This window comes from Mytilus edulis, chromosome 12 (genome assembly GCF_963676685.1).
Source record: "Mytilus edulis chromosome 12, xbMytEdul2.2, whole genome shotgun sequence".
Classification (NCBI taxonomy): Eukaryota; Metazoa; Mollusca; class Bivalvia; order Mytilida; family Mytilidae; genus Mytilus; species Mytilus edulis.
The window spans coordinates 32,685,123-32,692,722 of NC_092355.1; the positions used below are offsets into that span (position 1 = coordinate 32,685,123).

At 31.1% G+C, this 7,600-nt stretch overlaps 1 long non-coding RNA gene across 1 annotated transcript; it reads right to left on the minus strand.

The window, feature by feature from the left end:
* Window positions 1–1,506: 1,506 nt before the first annotated feature.
* Window positions 1,507–6,463, minus strand: LOC139498285 (uncharacterized). The gene is made up of 2 exons (XR_011657876.1): window positions 6,378–6,463; window positions 1,507–2,174 (listed from the first exon to the last, which is right to left on the minus strand). It is a non-coding gene; the product is annotated as an uncharacterized lncRNA (long non-coding RNA).
* Between the last annotated feature and the right edge of the window lie 1,137 nt (window positions 6,464–7,600).

Genomic DNA, 7,600 nt, shown 5'->3' on the forward strand with positions numbered 1-7,600 from the left:
GTGAAACCAAAAGAGTGTCATTAACAGGTAAAGGACTTACATACTAAAGAAATGTTATTTCTTTAAAAAGTAAGTTGTATCTTCATTATGAGCTGACAGTTGTCTGACATGTGGTCTAAAGTGGTAATCAACGAATTCTGATTTCATTTTTGGTAAGATGGCCATTAGCTGATAATGTACCTGATGTATATAGCGGATTATTTACGCGTTTGTTTTATTTTGGCTTATTTTGGCGGCTGAAAGAAAATCGCGAAAATAAATTCCGCACAAATTAATGAATACTTTCGTTACTTTCTGATAGCTAAAGAGTCGGTCGGTAGGTCAATAACGGTATAGGTTAGTTTTAACAACTTATTAAACAAAAAGGGTATTGAATGTATTTTATAAAATAATTATTACTTATGTATATCCTTATCAATTAGTGTCGGATAGATAATAAGAGTTATATAATTGGGATTTAAGAATCCACCAAAATAAAAACCGCCAAATTTTGTCGTATACTTTGTTTCCCCTTAATTGCGAAATTTTGCACCCGCAAAAATAACCCGCTTTACGGTATGTAGCCTTGGAATCGTTTCTTTATAGTGTATGGATGTAAATAGATCGACCAGGTGTTAGTTTCGTCTGGGCGTTGAAAATCGTTTATGTCGTTATCAATTGCAAATACTCAGTGAATTTAGCAATGTATTCAGAGATTGGCAAAAACACGAAAACAAGAAATCAAATATTTACGAAAATTAAAATTTTTCCTGAATCCACGAAAATAGATACACATGAAAGTAATCCACAGTACATCAAAATAAATTACAGGACAAACATGCATACGCAACTTGTCATTATCCACTTTCGAATGTCAGTTGGTGAAGTGCATGTAAACATTAAGTGATCAGGTCATTACTAAGTGTTCTGGTAACTTAATGATTACAACTATTTATAGTTGTTTACAATCTTGTTTGGGAATTCCATGATCAATACACTAGTTGTATAAATGTACTTTGATAAGCCTGATTTAACGCGTTTAGTACTCATGAAAGAATTAAGTCAGACTTGCCTTTTAAAACAGATGTATTTGAATATTTAAAGAGTATAATGTACTCGGTGTGTACCATTTTTATTACTTATTTGAGCTGTTGATTACTGTATTTTCCTACTCCTTTCAGCATGTGAAATTCAAATATAAGAATGTATACCTTTTGCAGTAAACATTGGTTAAATGCGTTATAAAAACTAATGTTGAATATTATTTGTGTATTCAATTTTTTGTATTTTGCTTAAAAAAGTATATTAAAAAGATACCGACCTCTTATAGTGATACAGAAACGAAAAAAGGACAAAACAACTAAACAAAAGCAAAACACTGGACTGTACGTGTACACAAAACACAAAAAAGAAAACTACAGACTAATCAACATGAATACGACAAAACACGGGAGTTATCTGAAGTGCTTGATTATAGTAAGCAGGGTCCTAAACTCACCACTACTGGAAAAATAAAGTTCATTGCAATGACGGATAATTATTTGTTTTATCTATTTTTGATTGATTACAACTATATGAAATATGATAGCATTTTTAAAAATATGATTAAACTATTAATAAATCTAGATACTAAAACTTGTTATATTATTTCAAAATATATAAAATTGGCTATATTTAACGTTTGCATATATACGCATAATACATTTCTGTTAATACGCCAAACTATTCCGGTGTAAACGGACTGTCTGGGCATATTCTCCTATTTGTCATTGTTTCTGTTGGACATGTTTTTTCAATCAAGTTTGTCACGTTACACTGGAAAGGAGCAATTACCTCAATCAACTTCTGATAAAAAAGGACAGGAGTCTTGATGTAATCTTTGCAATTGTGAGGATTTCCCTTAAATTTACAGTTGTTCTGTTTCGTCCTGTCTGTACGCATGGTACATTTAGTTAAGAATTTCCTCGGACCGCTCCCGGGATTACGTTGTTCATATCCGTCGCAATCGCAGTTATCCAACGATGTCTTCACATGAATGATTTCTACGTATGGTGGTTTTGTTGTTTGTTGATTTGTAGGCGAAAGTCGTTCTTTGCGGTTACTACCATATCCCCAGAAGCTCCATCTACCACATGCCAGACAGTATGTAATTAGGCAAAACAACAACAGAAAGCATATTCTCATTCTGAAAGATTCTACAAAAAATAAACACCAATTAATCATCAACATATTAACAACTTTTTGTGTTTATAAACATATTATGAAACACTTTTTTATCAGTAACATATTAATAATTGTGTGTTTTCATTTGTATATAAACAACTTGTAAATATTGTATTAGTACCAATTACTTTCATACCTAGCATTACATAAAGTAAACGCACGTTAACGCCGTGTGCACATATTTCGTTAGTTAACTTCAATTTTCGCGGTTACTAGTAAATGCGATTTTACTAATATTACGTTAACGCGGTCGAAATGGAATTTGCTAATGTCTACCCGAGTAAATGGCGTTGACTCTGTGTCAGTTTAGCCGGTTTAAACATGCGATTAGTTCATATTTTACTAGCTTATTTTCGATGTGGTCTTAAAACTAAACGGACGTTTGTTACAGATGTTACAAGTGTATATGTACGTGCAAGCGAAAGTAAATGCGCGTTTGATTTTTGCGTTTTTTTATTGTCTAAAGCGTTAAATAAATTGTGTGTACATTTATACATGTATTTCGTTAAAAAGACTTTTATCTTATAAGTTTACATATATGTGTTCAAAGACAAAACAATTCAAAAAACACTTTTAATTCGAAATATCAACTAATAGTCATTGCAAAAAGTCAGTTCCAATAACATTAAGTAGCGGACTTTCTCTATTTTCTTTTTTAAAGTTACATTTGTACATGTGCAAGAATCGACTCACAAAAATATTTCCACTATGACAGACACGTTGAAAATGTAGATAATCCCCTTCTAGAAACTTGAAAATCATCTTATCGTATCAACTCATCTGTCTAAATTGACGAAATGTTAAATAATTATACAAAACCATATTGATATCCCTACACTGTACAATTTTCATTTGAACATTTTGGCAAAACCAGGATCGTAAATAAAAGTCAAACAAGGTGAATTATGGTGTAAAAAGCCATAAAGTTATAGGTAGCACGGTTGTTTTTGCATTTTAGAATTTATGTTGCTCATTTGTGTACCATAGTTGGGTCAATGTATCTGAACGGTGCGATAGGACAATTGTGTACATTGTGTAGAAATTTCAGTAATGAATTTGCCATATTCTTTATGTTCTTCAAATAACTTGAGAAATTTAAAGCAGATAAACAAATTAACTTCGTCGTTGGTAGACCAGACGTAGTTGTGTTTTTTCTTAGGAATGCTGCTGACGTATTGGGAAGTCTGCTCCAGACCAGACCTATTGAAATTTACTATACTCGTTAGACTCTGTCTAGATATGAGACATATAATACATATTAAAAAAATCGTTTTCATTGCATATTCTTATAAATATTAAATATAATATATTAAATGAATTTGAATATGTGTCATGACCGTTTACTTGTTTTGCTATCCTTAAAAACCTAAGGCCAATTATAGTGCTGGTATGTCTTTTATCATGCAGTGATTACAAAGTTTAAAAAATCTAAAAAAATCATTTTTACCACTATCTAAAATTATTTCACATTTTTCTCACCTGATTCATCCCACAGTTTGGGGAAGTATGTTTAGTAGATACTGTATGTTTTGTCCTATTTCACCGTTCAGATACATTGACTCAACTATGGTACACAAATGAGCAACATAAATTCTAAAATGCAAAAACAACCGTGCAACCTATAACTTTATGACTTTTTACATCATAATTCACCTTGTTTGACTTTTATTTATGATCCTGGTTTTGCCAAAATGTCTAAACGAAAATTGTACAGTGTAGGGATATCAATATGGTTTTGTATAATTATTTAACATTTCGTCAATTTATACAGACTTAAAATTATTCTTACCGATTTCAAAAGATAGCTAGGACATCCGAAAAAAATATTCTTGTTCTCAACATGAATTAAATATTTCCCCTGGACGTTAGGCAAAAACATCAATCAACCGACATAATAAATTAACAGTATACTATCTCTAGAAGAGAATGTTTCATATTTTTCATTACAAAGTTCAAATGAAGTTAGTCATGTCAGTGTTGGATGATGCCGTTAAAAGTTTTGTTTAAGAAATAAAAGCATCCCAAACTTCTGACTTAAATAAACTCATCATAGATACCAGGACTAAATTTAGTATATACGCCAGACGCGCGTTTCGTCTACAAAAGACTCATCAGTGACGCTCGAATCCAAAAATGTTAAAAAGGCCAAATAAAGTACGAAGTTGAAGAGCATTGAGGACCAAAATTCCTAAAAATACAGCTAAGGTAATCTATGCCTGAGGTAGAAAAGCCTAAGTATTTCAAAAAATTCAAAAATTTGTAATCAGTAAATTTATAAATATAACCATATCAATGACAATTCGTGTCAGCACAAAAAGTGCTGACTACTGGGCTTGTGATACCCTCTGGGAAATAAATCTCCAGCAGCAGTGGCATCGACCCAGCGGTTGTAAATGAACTCATCATAGATAGCAGGACTATCTATTAAGTGACAGTTAATTGCTATAGATACAAACAGCCACTGCTGGTCCTCTAAATTGATGCGGAAACCGTTTTGTAGTCATTGTGTGCCAAAATTGCTCTTTATTATAAAATCCATCCTGACATAGAAAAATCACTGATTCACTATGAGGCTATATATGTTTACAAAATGAAGTGCAAATATGGTCCGTTTCGAGTCAGCCCGAGGTATCAAAACTACTGAAATTTATTTAACAATTCAATATTTTGAATACAAAGAGGACATGCTGGCACTCTAAATTGATGGGGACAAAATATTGTAGACTATGTGTTCCAATATTGCTATCATTTGTAGTATACAACCATCCTGACCTAACATTATTATTGATTTACAATGGGATATATGATTTACATAATGAATTGCAAATGTGTTCTTTTTTTACTTGATGTGGCAAATAACTTTGTTATACGAGTCAGACCAAGGTATCTATAATACTGAACTTTATTTACGATTCAATATTTTCAATAAAAAGAGAACATCCTGGCACTCTAAATTGATGCACACAAAATTTTGTACTCATTGTGTTCAAATTTTGCTGTCATCTTTATTATACAATCAATCCTGACATGAAATGTTACTGATTTATTACGAGGCTATATACATCTACACAATAAAATGCAAATATGGTCAGTTTTGGTTGATGCTGTCATATATTTTTGTCATACGAGGCAGCCTAAGGTTTATGTATCAAAACTACTGATTTTTTTAACATTTCAATATGTTAAATAAAAGCAGGACACACTAACACATTAAATTAATGCAGACAACTTTTTATACTCATTTTAGTAATGAAATAATTATTTGAAAAAGAAGGACATGCTTGAACTGTTTATTTGTGCAGAAAAAGAAATATACTATGATAAATTTCAATTAATTAAATATGTGTAATTTCATTAACTGTAATCGTCAAGATATCAATCGATTATGACCAGTAGTTAGTTTAATGTTGGTGTACCTTATCATTTTATGTGTTAGGTCCGTGTATCCAGGATATGATGAAAATCTGCGTTAATTTGGAGGTAAACGAGATAGTAAAGCCCTTTTATGTCTAATGAAATTTCGCACTGTTAACGCGGCGTTTTCATGAAGTGCACGCGAGTAAACTCTGCATTAACTGTTTTCTCCCGTCTACATGTGGCTTGGTCTGCACCCAACTGCACATTCGGCACGTGTTGTAAAATGTGTAGATCACGTAGATGAAGAATCAATAAAACATAACAAAAAACTGGAACATTGGAACACTGAAAACCATTCGTCAGTGAAGAATTTATACCATAGAGAAGTTAAAAAAAAGTAATATTAAATTTTCTTGAATAACAAAAGCAGTTCATTACCGTATCATTTTTTAAACCAAATATTTTGTTTTTAAGTTGCGATATAATTATGTTGTTATGTAATTTCACTTCGTTGTTTATGTCTTTTGATCACAGCACAATCATTTAAAGCTATGTATTATGTTCAAAAACAAATGTTATGTTAATACTGTTATTTATGTTGAAAGATTACATTAAACTTAACCAATATTTTCTTGAGGGCATTATTTGGTTCAGAAATATGTGATATAATATATTAATTATATTGCGTTTTTAATAATGAAAAGAATGCTTTATTGCTAACATTTATCTGGTTCTCTAATCTTTACTACAATTAATTTATTTCGTTGATATGATTTTAAGAGATGGTGATTTCCTTAAAAAAATTTAAATTACCATACCTTGAAACCTCTGCTCTGTTATCAATACTACAACTAATTGAAAACTGAAGTTAGCTTAAGAAAGAAGGATTATAAGTATTGTAACGTGAATAGCATGATATCATACCGGATTTTCCAAAGTATTCCATATATAGCGTAATTTGGGATAATCGTACTGCATGATACAAGATTACATAATAATGAAGTATATACTTTATATTTAAAGTTTAATATACTTAATCACATAAAAGATCTCCTTCACACACAAAGTGCCGGATTTTTGAAAATTTAACGACGTGTTTATAACATTGACAAACTATATAACTGTATAACTAATAAGTCAAGGTTGCAAAAGTAGATTTACGTATCAGACAAAAATATCAAGATTATATCGGTTATTCAATTTAAAGTGCAATTCCATAACGATTCAGAGACATTTTAGTTTTACGTGTACCACATTTGATTTAATACATAATAAACTACACAGATATTTGACAGAAATGAGAGCGATTTCAGATTCACCTGTTGAATAAGCAAAACTTGTTCAACATGTTGCACTGTAAAAGGAAAACAACATATAAGCAAATTAGTTATGCACTGCATTCTCGTTTTATGTATTTATATAATATTCATAATCATATTTATGTTGTTTCTGTTGAAATGTTCTATGTGGAGCAGGATCTGCTTACCCTTCCGGAGCATCTGAGATCACCCCTAGTTTTTTGGTGGGGTTCGTGTTGTTTATTCTTTAGTTTTCTATGTTGTGTCGTGTGTGCTGTTGTTTGTTTGTCTTTTTCATTTTTAGCCATGGCGTTGTCAGTTTGTTTTAGATTTATGAGTTTGACTGTCCCTTTGGTATCTTTCGTCCCTCTTTTCTAGACGCCTGACAAATTCTTCTCCATCTGTATCTAATTGTAAATTATTGACAGTAGCTGGAACTGGTCCATATTATGCCTGTATTCGATATTAATTTTGTTCTTCAGAGGCCTTGATATCTATCGATGATATATTACCAACTAGATTATTTGAACTGAGTATTTCTGTTTTTCTAAACATTTTTTTCACGGTCTTTTTGATTTTTTCTGTTTATTTTTCTTTTTACAGAATTTTGTCGTTTTAAATGATTTCTTTAAATAAAGAAAAGAGATTTCAGAGTATCAATTTGGCGAAACATTTTTTTTTTTTTTTATTATTTTGTTGTCGAGAAGTCTTCTTTGAGCGATTTCCATTTCTTTAGAAGTATC